General features: G+C 39.8%; 1 protein-coding gene across 4 annotated transcripts in view; it reads right to left on the minus strand.

Annotated features, from left to right (window-relative positions):
- Positions 1-17,200, minus strand: part of LOC124855775 — a 64,043-nt gene that overhangs the window by 25,355 nt on the left and 21,488 nt on the right. The window contains exons 1-2 of one of the 4 annotated variants that reach the window (XM_047345962.1): positions 5,362-6,988; positions 4,562-4,636 (exon numbers count right to left, since the gene is read on the minus strand). The exons of 2 other annotated variants lie outside the window; for them this stretch is intronic. The gene's annotated coding sequence lies outside the window, so the exon portion shown is untranslated. Of the gene's footprint in view, positions 1-4,561; positions 4,637-5,361; positions 6,989-17,200 lie in introns of those variants that run through there. One more of the 4 variants, XM_047346032.1, reaches the window with a different exon arrangement.

Raw genomic sequence — 17,200 nt, forward strand, 5'->3', positions numbered from 1 at the left:
TGTGGTCATACTATTAATTGAATAAAAAATTTAGGTACTTTAATGTAAAGCAAATTTTTTATCTCTTAGATCTTTTCTACTCAGCAATAGAAATATGCCATTAGTATATTAAGCAATCCTCACTTTTACCATATTAGTCACCTTATTTAATGACATTCTTTTCTAAATATATCAGCCCAAGTGAGTACAGGACTCATTTCACTGTGCATTTAATCTGATTTTCTAATCATCTGATTTATCTTGATTTTGTTATTAAGTCACACAAAGAAGGAATATGTTTGAGGAGTGCTAAAAAATATCTACAGGTGTATCTCCAACTAACATTCATATTTATAATTAACAGAGGCATCCAAAAGTCCATCATCATCTGGACCTTCTTAAATGTTTAAAAGCATAGTTTTGTGTATGGCTTTTAGCAAATTGAAATAATTTTAGCAATCCTATATGACCTAAAAGAGGGAGAATCCTATTTAATGTCAAACACTGTGAAAAAAAGGTTATGTCTATTTTCATGTAAATATCTGGATTACTCCAGTATTATTATAAGCCTAGTAGCTACAGTGGTGTCAAAAAGTGTTTTGTCACACTTAAGTGTTTCAGATCATCAAAAACATTTAAATATTAGTCAAAGACAACACAGGTTAACACAAAATACAGTTTTTAAATAAAGGGAAAAAATATCCAGACCTACATGGCCATGGGTGAAAAAGTGATTGTCCCCTAAACGTAATAACTGGTTGGGCCACCCTTAGCAGCAACCACTGCAATCAAGCGCTTGCAAAACTTGCAATGAGACTTTTACAGCTCTGTGGAGGAATGTGGAGCCCACTCATCTTTGGAGAATTGTTGTAACTGAGCCACATTGGAGCGTTTTCGAGCATGAACAGCCATTTAAAGGTCATGACCTTGACTAGGCCACTCCCAAGTCCTCATTTTGGTGTGTTTTGGATCACTGTCCTGCTGCAGAACCCAAGTTCGTTTCAGCTTGAGGTCACGATCAGATGGACGAACATTCTCCTTCAGGATTTTTGGCAGACAGCATAATTCATGGTGCTATTTATTACAGCAAGTCTTCCAGGTCCTGAAGCAGCAGAACACCCCCAGACCATCACACTACCACCACCATACTTTACTCTTGGTATGATGTTCTTTTCCTGAAATGCGGTAAATTTTTATGCCAAACATAATGGGACACCCCTTCCAAAAAGTGAAAATTTTGTCTGGTCACTCCACAAAGTATTTCCCCAAATTCTTGATGATCATCATGATGTCCTCGGGAAAAATTGAGATGAGCCTTAATGTTTTTTGTGCTCAGTAGTGGTTTTCGTCTCACAACTCTGCCATGTAGGCCGTTTTCGCCCAGTCTTTTTCTTATGGTGGATACATGAACACTGACCTTAATAGAGCCAAGTGAGACCTGTAGTTATTTGGATATTGTTTGGGGGGTCTTCTGTGACCTCTTGGATGAGTCATCACTGCGCTCTTGGGATAATTTTGGTCGGCCAGCCACTCCTGGGAAGGTTCACCACCATTTCATGTTTTTGCCATTTGTGAATTCTGGCTCTCACTGTAGTTCACTAGAGTCTCCAAGCTTTTTAAATGGTCTTAGAACCTTTTCTAGGCTGATAGATCTCAATTACTTTCATTCCCATTTGTTCGTGAATGTCTGGATCTCGGTATGATGTCCAGGTTTTGAGGATCTTTTGGTCCACTTCACTTTGTCAGGCAAGTCCTATATAAGTGATTTCTAGATTGCGAACAGGTGTGTCAGTAATCAGGCCTGGCTGTGGCTGGAGAAAGTACATTTTGGTGTGTTTTAAAGGGGGCCGCGGTCACTTTTACACAGGGCCATGTAGGTTTGGATTTGTTTCTCCCTTAAAAGTAAAAACCTTCATTTAAAAACTGCATTTTGTGGTTACTTACTGTTACCTACTTATTTACTGTCTTTGACTAATATTTAAATTAGCTTGATGATCTGAAACTCTGAAGTGTGACAAACATGCAAAGCAAAAAATAAATCACAAAGGGGGCAAACACTTTTTCACACCACCGTATTTGTTGTAGCAATTTACTGATTTATGAAGACCAACTGCCTTCGTTGAATGCCGTGAACTCTTGTTTTTGCCATTTTGAAGCATGTCAGGCTTCATTCAGGTCATATTCAGAACCCAGAGAACAGAAAATCATTGATTACTCACCGAAGGATCACAGACACTTGAATTTGAAAAAATGTTTTTATCAAAGTAAGATTATGCTGATGTAATTAATGCAGGTACATCTATTTTATGTCTGATATAGCGTCTTCTTACACAGAGTTACTGAATGCCAACCAGTGGGTTATAGTCTTCCTAAAGTTGCTTCAACAAATGAGAATATATTTACTTTAAATTTTGAAACTTGCCTATATTTTCTGACATATAAGGAGAAAACTGAACTGACAGAGAAAGCAATGTGCATAAACAGGTCATGGCACAACTCATATGTATATGTTTGTATGGGGGGTGTTTGTGGGGGAGAGATTATGGGATACACCACTACAGTATCTGACTCTAGCTTTCTGTTTTTGCAGATAAAATGACATCTTTTTTATAATTGTTTCTTCTCCTTTTGATCCCTTTACTTTTTCTCTCTTTTTTCAGACTGCCTTTCCTTCCCTTCTGCTCTGTCTGCCTGCCTGACCCTGCAGATATGTGAGGCGATGCACAGCGAATGAATTAACAGAGCAGAGGCCTTGGACAGCCCTCTATGGCACAGACAGACAGGCAGGCAGGCAGAGGGAGTACATCACAGAGGACAGATGGGGTAAACGAGATGGTGAATGAAAAGGGGAGAGAAAGGGAGAGGTAATCAGACAGGAGCAAGTGTGTGGGATGAAAGTTGGTGGAGGATGCAAGGAGGACAGGGAAAGAGGGGAGCTCACTTAAAACATGAAAGAGGGGAGAGGAGGAGAGGGGATCATAAACAGTGGGGGAGGGAAGACAGAGAGGAGACTCCAAAGACAGTACGAGAAAAAAAAGCAGGCAAGCCATGGGAGAATGTGAGAAGAAAAAAAGAGGAGGAAATGAGAAGGAGGTCCTCAGTGGTCTGTTTCTGTCTATGATTTATCAGCCTCATCCTGAAAAATTCAGAAGAGAAACACATATGAGGGTTGCCATTCTGACGTGATGCGAGATGGAAGCAGGTCTTTACAGCATGCAAACCTCACAAGTGGCGAAAAGGACTGAGGACGATGGGAGACGGGTTCTGCATGAAGCCCCTGCAGCTGCATGCTCAACGGTGCGACACGGTCAGGGTGCAAGAGTGTTTATTCCAGCATCTGTCTTTATTTCACAGTGATACCAGCAAAAATTATGACGGTAACGTCAGCATATTGAGAGTGATGGCAGGGGCGGTGATAGCACTGGTAATGTCTGCTAGGGATGATTATGATAAAGATGTCAATGATGGTGACGATGATGATGACGAAGAGGGGTGCAGCTGCTAATACTGATGGCAATGAGGGTGATAATGAGGTCAAAGTGAGCGCTCTGTAGACACACCGCGGGACGGATGCAAGCAGCACAAGAAAGGAGGATGCAGCAGTGCAGCTCAACCACAGGGTGGAAGGTTTCCTCTGAGATCACACACCCAGCACAAACTAGAACAAACGCGCACAAAAAGCACGTGGGATATAATGATAGCTTTTTGCTGCTGCAAATCTAACAGAAATGTTTTTGTTTCGCAACCACTATTACTGACTAACTTTGAATGTGAAGGAGGAGTGACTGCATGGGGCAGATTATTGTTATTTTCCAATATCTGTCTAACTTAAGTTAACTAAAGCCTCTAATCTGGGTTGCTTCTAATAAGTGTTGGTTATTAAATCCAGTTTCTTATGTCTTTAAAAAAAAACTTTGAGAGAAGAAATTGTTGGGTCTGATGGCTCTCGTCTTCTTCTCAACAATTTACTGTACATTCTCTGAAGAGTTTAGATCAAGCAAGTTTGCTGACGGATCAAGGGCAGTGATACCACAGTCATTAAACCAGGGTGGGTAGTTGCAAAGTCCAATTGGAAAATGAAATCAGCTTCTCCATACAGCTTTTCAGCATAGAGAAGTAAGAAGTGGTCTACAATTCTCTGGTACATGACTGCAATGACTCTGGACTTGCTAAAACAAAGTGGACCAACACCTGCAGATGGCATGGACGCCAAATCTCCACTGACAACAGAAGCTTCACATTGGACCCAAAACAACTTCCTGCAGGCTCTACAACTATGATTTTCAAATGATATGCAAAATTTACTGTCATCTAAAAAGAATGCATTGGACCCCTGAACAATTGACCAGTCACTTTAGCACAGGTTGCATGTCTCTGAAATTGTAACACTGAAGAATGCAACGCTTCTAGTCAATATTCCTTATAAATATACTCTATATGTGGAGACTCTTGAGTCATTGGCTCCAGTCACATCTATGCACATTTTGTCATACTTTTTCCTTCCACCTAACTTTCCATTTTCTTGTTTGCATACAGTACTCTGAACAGCCAGGTTCTTTAGCAGTGACCTTTCATGCCCTACCTTCCATTAGGAGGGTGTCAATGATTGCCTGCCAGACAACGGTGAAGTCGTTTGTCTTCCCAATGATTTTGTAGCCTGTAAAATAACATTTCTCTGTTAAAAAGCATTTTTATTGGTATTAAGTAAAGTTATAGGTTTCTAAGAAACTGAATTTCTGGTTTTCATTAGGTGTAAACAATAACCTTGAATTGAGATGTTTAAAATATGTCACCCCCTATGTAACATTTAAAAAAAAAAGAAAAGTTACAGATTTAAACTGAATTATGTCAGGATCTGGGTTGTGTTTGTGTTTTTGTGCTTGCTACATGTGCTCATTTTCAGATGTTGCTGGAGCTCTCAGGTGTGCTGGGTGACAGGTGCGACTTATTTCCACTGATTACTCTGAGGAGTACTTAAGCAGGAGGCTGCCAGCACTTTGATGCCAGAGTGTTTTGCCACCAGTGGTACAAGCTCGAGCCAAACACTAAGTTCATGCTTTGTTCTTTGACCTCGTGTAACTTTGTCTTTGCTCCTTTTGCAGATTTAGAAAGGCAAAGCTTTGGTTCTATGTCACTGTGTACTGACTACTTCTCCAGAAGCTACTCTGGATGATCAAGCCTATCTATGCTCTGTGGATTTAATTTCTTCTGTCTTCGTTTGGATTCGCATCAAGCTGGTAGTTTCCTGCTCCCGTCATCTCCTGGACAAAGTCATAAGCGTAACCTGTCCACCCTCCAACGTAAACATCTGCACACCGAACTCATTCCTGTCCGCTCCGAGCTCACACAGAACAGCACCCAAGAAACCTTCTACGGACTCACCTTCATTAAACCTGGATCCTGAATCTCTCTACCCCTGGCGTCCTGACCACAGCTACCTAGAAAACCGAACTCACAATCATTTTAGTTGTTCTTAGTTTCGTTTATTTTCCGTTTCCCTGTTTTCACTCAACCTCTTCTCCTCTCTCCATACAGTGAGATTTTCGACCATTATGTTCCTGATTATCATCTTCCAAATAACCTTTTACTCATTCTGTTCTCCGGAGTGTTCTCTGTATGTGGGTCAGATCTATTGCAAATATAATCACAAATTATTGAAAAAAACTACTTTTTAATCAGGTTTTTTTTTTTTTTTTTTTTTAAGAGGCACCTATATCACCTCACTCTTCCTACCTTTTCCTACGCTTTTTAAGTATACATATCTCATATTCTGGCAAACATAACAGTCTTACATTAAATGGATTAAACGATTTACTATAATACATGAAGATTATTCAAAAAACATTAAATTTGATGTGCCAAAATAAAAGAACAGTATGCTGATTAACAAGCTATTCCATACAGTTTTTTTGATTATGAAATACCTCACTGGCAACAGGCAGGACTTCTAACAAAGTGGGACATTCTTTTTAAAGGTTTAAAAATAGCCCTAACCTGATTAAGCTGCGTTTCTAGAATGACAATTATGTTTGTACTTACAATGTGTTTCCATGAGTGCTTCCAATTGTCAGAAAAATGTTGGCTCAGCTTCCTGTGTCAGAAAGGCTTTTACTAGAAAGGCAAAGCACCCGAACAGAAGTGACTTCAGCTCCAGCCAAAAGCAGCAGAAAGCACAAAGCGGGCAACTCTGCACAGTGCTGAGTACAAAGCATATTAAGGTTAAGTTCAGCTTTTACAGGTGTTTCCCTAAGGTCGTGCATTATTTATGAAATCTTAGAGCTGATATGTACGCTAGAATGCTCTCTTCTATAATGTACAGCTCCCCTTTCTGATTTCTGAATGATACAAAATGGAATTCTGGGAATATCAAGCAGGTTTTCTCAAGCGCTGAAACAAATGTAAAGTAAACACATTTTGTGCTAACTAACGAGGCTAACCGGGCTTATCTGGTGCATGCACACATATCTACTTGGTAATGTTGGGTGAAGAAAAAGGCTTTTAAATGCTGAAATCCACATCAGACAGTCTGTCCTGGTACCCATCATGGTTTTACACAAGATATGCCATCTGCTTTGCGTTAAAACATGTTTGATGTTAGGATGCCACCAACTGATCCAAAATATTGCTCCTTTTAAGCTGGCAATGTGCTAGGCTAACGTAAGCATGTATGCTTACATTAGCCTAGCACATCAGCAAACTGGTTGTTGGAACATTAGAGCAGCTTTCTTAACCTTGTTACCATTTATTGGAGCAACTTATTATGGCCAACAAAAGAGACTGCAGCATCCTGAATTTCAACAACTGACAAAAAGTTGTATGTTATTCTATAATTATTTTTTTTTTAAGCCTTTTTCTACATTTTCCCCTTGAATTTTGATCTGTTTGTCCTTTCTTACAATGCCATTGCATCTACTGCTTGCCTACTGAGGACCTGAAGACCTGAATAAACTGCAACAGTATTCAGGAAGCCTACCCTAAGACTGGAAAAGCAACAACAGTGACAGTATAATATTCAGATGTGATCCTTTCATTATTGGGCAATATGTTTGTCCAGCAACAATAACTCTGTGATAACAGAGAAAACATTAAGATTTTAATATAGTCTATGACGAAAGATTTGAAAATTAAAACATATTGAAAAATATTCAGCAATTTTATTTATTCTCGAACAAATTGTTAAACGAAGAAAGGTTGATCTCACACACAAGTCCATCATACTGCCATTATTCACTGTGTTTTGAAGACATTACTCTTCAGACGTTTATATATTGTCTTTCCTTTTAACTTAAATCAACCCCTGGAGGCTTTTCCAAAGCTAACTTAAACACAAAATGCTGATCTTTTAAGTATTTTCCATTTCTGACACATGATGAACGTGTCCTTAGTATCAGTTCCAGGAAAGAAGGAAGCAAAAAAAAAAAAACTGCAAAGATCATTCTGTAGTGATTATCTATGAAGGACTGAGAAGGTTAAGTTGATTGAAGGCCTCCAGTCACACAACCAACAATTTGGGTTTGTTGTAACCTTTGAACAGTTCTTATTGTCTTTTCTTTGTCCTCTTTCCTTTGGTGTTTATGTGTCCCTTGCTCTCTAAAACTCTGTACACAGGTTTGACAGTTTGGTTTCACTTAAGCACCACAAACTCATAGTTAGGTTCAGGAAGTGTAACTACTTGTTTGGAGTTAAAAGAACACTATTCTCATGTTAAAATCCTTAATGCTACTGTCTCCACTGACTGTTGAAGCCAGATGATCCTGACAAAAGAATAGCATCATTCTGGCAATAATTTGAAAAATGTTTTTATCATAGTTTTATTTCAACAGTTTTTTACAATTACTTATACATTTCTACTTGTGTTTTGCTTTAATCTTGCTGGTATTTGTCTGAGATACCATTGTGAAACCAGCGATATAATGATGACGAAAGGAATATTAAATATTAAAACAACTTCTTAAAACCAACAGAACATTTCTATATTTACTTTCATCCCAAAACTTTCAAAGATGATGTCTTAAAACAACATGAAACGGAAATTCTCCAGTGAGTTAAGATAACTCTGCAGGTTAGTGAAATTTGCATTTAAACAGGCATACAGTTTGGTTATACTGGGTTATGTCTAGGTAGAGTACTGGTACATTCACAGCGCACGAATCTGCTTCTCAGAAATCTATTTATAGCTTTTACTAACATTCATGTGTCTCTTTGAATTACCGGAAATGTTTCTTTTATCTTACTTCCCAATGTTGTCATGTTATATGACATCCTTGGCTGTCTCGTCTGAATTAAAGAACATTTACAGGTGCACCTCAGAATATTAGAAAATCATTATTTATCAGCGATACTCATAATATAGATTTATCACACATAGAGTGTTTGTTTCAAACATTTATTTCTGTTAATTTTGATTATTATGGCTTACTTTCTTACAATCAAAATTTGAATATATAATAACACCAATGCAAAAAGAGTTTTTGATACAGAAATGTCTGGCTACTAAAAAGGTATGTCTATGTATTGTACAGTATGTGCACTCCGTACTTGTGTGTGGGTTCTTGTGCAGGTATTGCTGCATCAGTGCAGTGCTGTATTGAGGTGATCAGCCTGTGGCTCCGCTGTGGTGTTGAGGATGCCCAGGTTGTCTTAAAAGTGACCTTGCTTCTCATCTCCCAATTTACAATACTTCATAGATTCTCTGTGTAATCGTACCAGTTTTGGCATTTCTGGTTCAGAAGTGGCTTAAAACAAGGAACAAAGCAATTGTAGCCCTTGTCCTATATACATCTATGTGTGGTTGCTCTTGAAGCATTGCCTCCAGCTGCAGTAAATGCCTTGTGAATCTCTCATGATCTCTTGCTTCACAAGCCTCTCAAGGCTAATATTATGCCTGTTGCTTTTGCAACTATTTTTCCTAACACAATTTTTCCTTCCACTCAACTTTCTGTTTTATATTTTTGGACACAGTAATCTGTGAGCTATGAGCAGCTTTAGCTATGAAATTTTGTGGTTTACAGTCAGCTGTGTGTGTGCGTGCGTGTGTGTGTGTGTACTGTGCATATGGGCTTCACTTTTAAGTTTAACCTCTAAAATAAATTTTCAATAAAATAGCATTAAGCTTCACCATTTTCTTCTTTTGTTAGTTCTGCCAGTTACGCATCTATGTTAACTGGTCACTGTTTCCTGAATCTCCCACCTGCCTGCATTCATCATTTAGAAGCTACCCCAAAACATTGTTCCTCTGGGCTCACACTGGATCAACAAAGCCTGCATCTCTGCAATTTTCATAATTGTTACAAGATTTTGACCAGGTTTAAATCATCCTGAGCTCAATCTCTGTCATCACATTAACAGTCCATCTAAGTAAATTTCGATACCGCTACAGATGAGTTTGTGTCCTGTCTGCACCCATCGTGCCAAGAAACCATTAAAAGGCCAACAGCTCTGACCTGCCTGTGTGAAAGATTTTTACTCACATCACCTCCCCACCACTAATCTGTGAATAACATCACCCTATAAAACAGTTGCGCCTTCTTTACGCTCCACGTCAAACAATCACGCTAACTGCGGATCGGACACTGATGTGCAAATAATCTGTGATGGGCAAAAAAAAAAGGTCAACAGAGGGTGAATGTAGGGGAAAATATTTCCTCTAAAAAAAGTTCATCAGCACAAAAGACAAAACAAGAAATCCTATCGTTTCCTCAGCTACTGTGCAGTGGGATGTCGCTGCACTGTGAATAACTTCATTAAGCGAAGGAGATAGGGAGGTAGAAAGGGGGAAAGCGTGAAGTAAGGTGGCTGCAGCTTAACCCTTAGACATTTCTGCTCTCAGCTGCTCGTCCTATGTCTAAACCTCAGATGCCTACACATGGGAGAGAAAGACTTTGTGCAGGCATTTGGAAATTCTGTTGGCAATCTATTGCCTTCCCCTAAGAGACCTGCTACAAGCGGTCACATCCAATGAACATAACCTGCGGATCTATTTGTCCAGCACTAACGCTCTAATCTCATAACAGAACAAATATGATTTGGAATCTGCTAAAAGCCTTCAGCAGCATCCGTCTCTTAATGAGTAGGTATTGATGTGGCAAGTAAAGGGGGTATCTCTTAATAACAAGCACATATTCAAATGTCATGTGATTTAAATTTTTACTCTTTGTTTCATTTCTTCGCTTCTTCAGAGATTGGTTCTTAAAGAAAACTGATCAAGGTTATTGGTTAGGCATTGGTCACTTTCCAATATCAAGCCATGAGGTTTAGAAATAAACCTTGACATGGCTGCGGTTTTAATACCACCAAATTCATCATAGTGTTTTTACAGTTTAAAGTCCTTTCAAAGAGATGCCAGATAAAGCGACACATTGAATTTCTCCATCTATCAAAGCCTTGCCCCTCCCCCACCATTTGCTGCACACTGCCAATCAGCCAGCTGAAAGAATGCTTTTTCACTTTTCCCTAACTTGCGAAAACAAAGACAAATTTAGCTGCTTCTAAATATTGACAATCTCAAAGAATACTGTACATGTATTGATGCCATGGAAACAAATAATTGTTTCATGCAAATCCCTGGTTCCACAGCTATATTACAAAATAAATACAACTCAAATAGTTATTTATATTCATAACAGTTTCTTCGCTTTGTATTTTTTCTAATGCATAGGTAATATTTTTATTTTCGATTAGTATTTTGTGTGTGGATCTGTATAATATAAACTACTGTACAACAACATTTAATTTCCCTTGGGATTAATAAAGTATTTTTAAATTGAATTTTGAATTGAATTCTATTCTACTCTACTCTATTCTATTCTATTCTATTCTATTCTATTCTATTCTATTCTATTCTATTCTATTCTACTCTACTCTATTCTATTCTATTCTATTCTATTCTATTCTATTCTATTCTATTCTATCATACATCCATGATACCATGTTCTTTAAGGTAAATGGTTGTCACATAAACATTTCTACTTCATTGTAAGCCTTCATTTCATAAATTCATAACTAGCTGAATAAAAGAACATGTTGAAAACAGCAAATCCAGACTCTATATTACATAGTCTAAATGTGACTAAATATGACAGCAGATGAGCATGATAGGTTGCCTGTTCTCTGAAAACCCTTCTTGTTTTTTACATTTATATGTCATGATGACATACTGGATATATATATATATATTCTTAAGGTCACTAAATGTTAACCAGATAAACATTTACAAAATCCACTTTCTTCTATTCTTAGGAGAAAACTGTTGGCAGCTCTGCTTCAGCTGCTGCTGTTGCTGGGTGCAGAAAAAATGTTGTTTCCTCTGTTCCATGCGCTACAGCACGGCTAAGATGTCCTCAAACAGCAGCCCTTAGTTCTTTTATTTTTAGAGTTACACAGGATCTTGACATTTCAGTTGTTTGCCTCATCCTTTTGTCACATGGCGAAATCTTTCCACCATAATACAACAAAAGAAAAATCCCATTGGTTGCTCAACAGATTTCTTTGTTTTCTCTGAGTTTGAGGTTGGGAGTGTGTGCACGTGTTTGTCTGGCTGTGCGTATGTGTGTGTGTGTGTGTGTGTGTGTTCCTGTCTTGGCATCAGAGTGAGAACCATTTTCCCGATTTCACCATCAAATTGAGGACCGTTTGTACCAAAGTGAGGACATTTTGCTGGTCCTCACGACTTATTTTGCTAACGGTTAGGTTTAGGACTAAGGTGTGAATTGACTTTAGGTTAAGGTTAGGGTTAGGTATGCACTGGTAATGGTTAGGTTTAGGGTTATTGTCAGGGTTAGGGCATAGAAAGGGTTGAAAATGACTGAAAATCAATGGAAGTCAATGGGAGTCAACACATGGTCCTCACTACATATAGCAAAACAAGAGTGTGTGTGTGTGGTGTGTGCGCATGTTTTAACTGCTGAGTGCCGGATGTGCAAAGCAATAACATCTACCATAAATGGGGGCTAAATGATAAAATGTGATAAATGAAACTGTTAGCGTACACAGCATGCAACCCAACACTGAATGAGGGCATGAACTGGCAAAGTCTATGTAAATCTGAGACTGAGTGTGAAATTTCCAGTGAGTATAAAAAAAGGGTTGCACAGGGGTGAGTTTATGAAAACAGTTAGTCTGGATACAATTTGTTCCATTACTACTTTTGGAGAGCACAGAGGACACCTCCAACGAGATATTTCATACGCTGCAAATACACTATTGTGCTGATCCTACAGACTTAGAGAAGGCAAGACCCCATTTTCCTCTCACTTGACTCGACTTAATTAACCAGAATGAGTCAGAAGCAACATTCAGGATTAAGATTTATCCTTATGGGATTAGGAATTCGTTTCTTTCTCTGTTTCTCTCCCTCGTTGCGCTCTTCCTCTCTTTTTATGGTTGACTTCAATGCTAACTTCCTGCTCATTACTTTAATGATGCTTCTACTGTGAGTTTATGCTCGCAAGTACAGTTAGCTTTTTAACTCGCAGGCAAAATACAAGCTCTAGCATGCAGTCACAGAATCAAACTAAAGCATGCATTATGCATTTGTGTTGTTGAGAAAAACCGGGGGCCTTGCCGAGAACATACCAAAAATCACCTCAAATTCTTCACAGCATGTGTCGAGTCTTCTTACTGCATAATAGACACAATTAAACATTCAGTTACAGAATTAAAAGTGAATGGAGAGTAATGTGAAGAACGACAGTTTTTTCTCTACTGAAGTATCAGATGAACTCCCTACCTAACTGTAATACACTGAAAAAGAGTCTGACAAGATAGCTGCATCCAAACCCAGCTCTCTGCGTTTGCCTCAGATGCATTATTCATCTGTGTGCCAATTTGGAGGAGCCCTCCCAATCCCCCATTTGGCACCAAAAAGATGAGAAACGAGAGGGAGACAGGCAGACAGCAGAACCAGAAGTCATGGCACAAACGTCAGGGGGGAAAAATTGGAGGGGGGGGAATGTGAGAGAAAGAAAGAGGGAGAAAGAGAAGACCAAAACAGAAGGATGAGTGAGAGTGAAAAGCAGAAGCAGGGATGACTGAGTCTATAGTTGCAATGTAGCGAAACATTTAAACAGGATTTCAAATGATCCAGGGATGCTTTTCCATGCAATGATATTCCCGGGTTGGTCTAAATGTGTCTCCATAGAGCAGAATAATGAATATTTTCCAAAGTAAAGACACAGGAAGAGCACAGTCCAGTATTACAGAGCTCAAGTATTTATCCTGACACTTTATTTCACGTTTTGCAAGACAAACACTATCAAACACAGTTGCAGAGAGCTCCATCCTAACACCAAGTTTTTGATGTTAGGATGGAGCTGTGAAGTTTCTCTTCACAGTCATCTCGAGAGTCGGCATTACGTCACCATCATCCCTGCATCTTTTCCAGTCAACCCCCACTATGCCAGCAGCTGCTGAGGCCTTCCACACTGGGACGACCTGTCCAAGATTTAACCCCACAAACGTCCAGCGGCTGTCCCCTTCAGCCCATCCAGGCCTGTTACCTATTATGGCAGCGGTGTTTCACACACTTGGACCTGATCTCTAAAAAACATTACAGCCGAGCTAAAAATAATTTGAGCACTACCAGCAGCACCTCCTCTTTGGGATGGATGTGTGTGTGTGAGGGGGAGTGTATATGTGTGGGCTGGATCAGCAGGATTAATCTGCCACCGTCTCCCCACAACGAAGCTTGGAGCTTTTAGACCTAACAGCTGGTTGGTTATACCCCCACCCCCAGCCTCTTGTTGCTGCTGCACCTGACTAAGTACCATTTTTCATTATTTTTGCTGTTGTCTCCAATCATCACCACTAAACCCCACCTGCACATCAACATTAAACTACTTTATCTCAGATCTGTGACATAATCATCACTATTTTGCACCTTTCCCATTAACACGATCATTTCTACAATAGTGTTATGAAACAGTGGTAATGAATGCCTCTGCTGCTGCTGCTGCAAGGGGCGTTGGCTCCTCTGCTGAAGGATCTGTCAGACTCCGGAGCTGCTCTGAGGATTTGCCTGTCAGATCTGGCTTTATTTGTCAGTTTCTTGTGATTTTGCTCCCTCAGCTTTGTTGTGTCACCAGTCGGATCGCTTCAGAGGGCTCCTGGGAGTCGCTAACATGGAGAGTATATGGCAGGCCTCAGAGCTAATGTACATCAGGTCAGTTCTCTCCAAGACAGATGGAATGCCTAGACTCTATCTAATCTAAATGATGGCGATGAGGATTTAAACAGCTGAAATCAGAGATGCAGGGATGCTTTCACGACAATTAAACTCTATGTTTTACTGACACTATAGCTCATTTAGCTTTAAAGGTGACTATTTTCAGAGAATTTGTAAAAAATGCATTAATTATGTCCTTTAATACCTCAGTATGCAAACAACATACAATACAATAAGGTTTAATTTTACATAAAAATAAACAATATAAATTTATATAAACCTTAAAGTAAAGCCAATCCCAGTAAAGTCTGTGTCCCAGTTCAGAGGCTGAATCCTTAGGAGGGCTGACCCTGGTGACATTGAAGGCCTAGGGATGGTAAATTGAAGGGCTGGTGATAAGACGGTATGGCACTACATTTCAAGCAGAGAGAAGCGTGTCACAAAAATGTAAAACAGCAAGTTAAGTTGGGGGTCTCTGGCAATGGCATGGGTGGGGTGTGGGTTGGGGTTGGATTGGCCCTCATTGGTGTGGTTTTCTTTTTGTGGGTGCTCAGGCCATGTCCTGGAGTAGTGGGCTGTTGGTCCTGGGGATGAGTCGGGATGGCTGTGGGCCGTGGAGGTCTAAGCTGGGCTGCGGTGGGTATCCCTCCTGCTTAAATTTCCTGGGGCTAGCTCACCAGGTGGGGCGGTAATGTACCCCTCCTAGGTCCTTCTGAGTTCCGGCTACCGTGGCAGGGTGGTACCTGCTCGGCATGTTGGGGGCTCTGGGGGGGCCTGTCCTATTTTGTGCTGAGTGGTCTTGGTGCCAGGGGTTTGTGTGGGCTTGGCATCCATGGCAGGAGATGGGTGCTGGCTGGGTCTGGGGGGTTCGGTGCCTTACGTCTCACCCTGTGCTTATATGGCCTGGGGGCTGCTGCTGCTGCTGCTGTGCTTCACTGACGACCTACTTCTGCATGGGGCGTATTGCTGCTCTACGGTGGTAACTTTTGTTTGTCTGCCTGGCACAGCTGCCACCCTCCAGAGTAGTGCTTACCTGTCCTTTGCTACTCCTGGGAGCAGAGCGTTGCAGGCTTTCTGCTTTTCTCACTACTCTAACAACTGTGCACCTCCAGGTGAGAAACTCGTGCTTATACGCTCACTCAACACAAACACACACATATCCACACACCTACGTACCAACCAACAAATAATCCAAAGGTTGAAGGTTATACAAACACAGGTTACTATTACAGCAATATGGTTGTCTACATTGATACTGGATCTAGTCTTGATTTAATAAAGTCAATCATGCAATTAGGATTCCGTCTTTGCTGTGGAGCAAAACTGTCCAGGTACATGTAGGCAACAAGCTTCTCTATATAGTATCTCTGAAATGCCAAGAAAGGAAAAGTAAAAACAAAACAAAAAAAAACTCACACAGCAAGTTAAAAATTGCAATTCAAGTTATACACTAACTCATTTTTAGTTCCATGACTTGACTGTAAAACTGTTGTTTTTGAAAGTGAATTTAAAATAAAATTGACACAAACAAAAACAATTTTGTATTTCAAATAAACAGAAACAAATTCTGTGAAAAAATAATGTGTGCAGCAAAGGTACCATGCAATCGAATAATATATATAATAATTATGGAGTGCTAAAGCAAATGTTAGCAAAAAACATGAACTGAATAAAGGTTGTAATTATTGCACATATTGTGCTCTATTTAAATATCTTACAAATAGAAAGTACTCCTGGCTCAGTGCTTGCTCAGTGTGAGCTGTTGATACCATTAATTCTGCGCTGTTTTTGTTTTTCTTCCCAGTACTGTTGGCCCAGTAGCATCCATCCTGTCCTCTCAGTCCCTAGGTGGTTGCTGCACATGGTCACGTATACTGAACTGGAGGTTCTGTTGGAGTTTTTTCTACAGTCATTCCTTTCCACTGTTGCACCATACTTGCTCAGGGTGAATGACTGCTGTAACATCAATGACTCAATTCAATCAAATTTGCTTTCTTAGGTAGATAACGTTTTACCAATGGGAATAATTTATTATGTAGTTTTGAATTATATTGAAATATAATTTAGATTGAATTGGCTGATATGCACCCTGTTCTGTATAAATAAATTGAATTGAACTGATTCCATTAAATAACTATAATGAATAAATGAACTCATGCTCAGTATGGATCAGAACCTTAGTCACAGCTTTCCTAGAGCAGGGATAACAGCTCAGACTTATGACAGGTGGACGATTACATCTGTAAATGTCATGAACCTGATGACCTCAGAATCCCCCCTTTCAAAATGTTCACATTCATAGAAAAAAAAACCCTTACAAATGTCACGCAAGCATGGCTGCAAACAGGAGCACACACAAAGTACACGTGTAGACCCACATGGCAGCACCAGTTCCCAGGTCTCTGGTGGCAAGTAATGTTTTCACACTTATGCGAGAGATTGCTATTTCTGCACAGAGCCAGATAACTCAATTATTCATCATGGATGCTGGCGCACTCACTTTACCTCTGTAAGGATGGAGGAGGGGTGTGTCTTGCTCTGAGTGTGCGGGGCTGAGTATGTGTTTGTGCGTTTGAGAGAGTAGATCACTTCGAACTGCTGACGCGCCATGCCACACGGTGAGAACACAAGGAGGGAAGAGGAGAAAAGGAAGATCCTGTCATAAACATGGCAATCAAAGTGATATAAAGCGGGAGGTGAGGATCAAAGAGCCCGGGGAGAGAAGACAAGGAATTAGTTCCCTCATCTTCTCTCATAGCCAACTGTGCACCTTCCAATCCTCATGAGCTCAGTCAACAGTTACAAAGAAAAATACTTTTTACATTACAAGAGAAAAACTGCAAGTCGGTGAAGTTAAACCTTTATGCATAGGAGGATTTAATAGGGACCTTGTGGAGTCTTAACATGAAGCATTTTTTTTCTGATACTGATACTTACATCACATGTGCACTCTGTCCTAAGCAGTTATATAAAGGTTGGCATCATCTTTAACATCATATATGTTGTGAATAACCTCAGCATTTCACACATTTATATCATGAGTGTACCTGGTACATGCCT

Source organism: Girardinichthys multiradiatus, chromosome 1, assembly GCF_021462225.1.
Source record: "Girardinichthys multiradiatus isolate DD_20200921_A chromosome 1, DD_fGirMul_XY1, whole genome shotgun sequence".
In the NCBI taxonomy this organism is placed as follows: Eukaryota; Metazoa; Chordata; class Actinopteri; order Cyprinodontiformes; family Goodeidae; genus Girardinichthys; species Girardinichthys multiradiatus.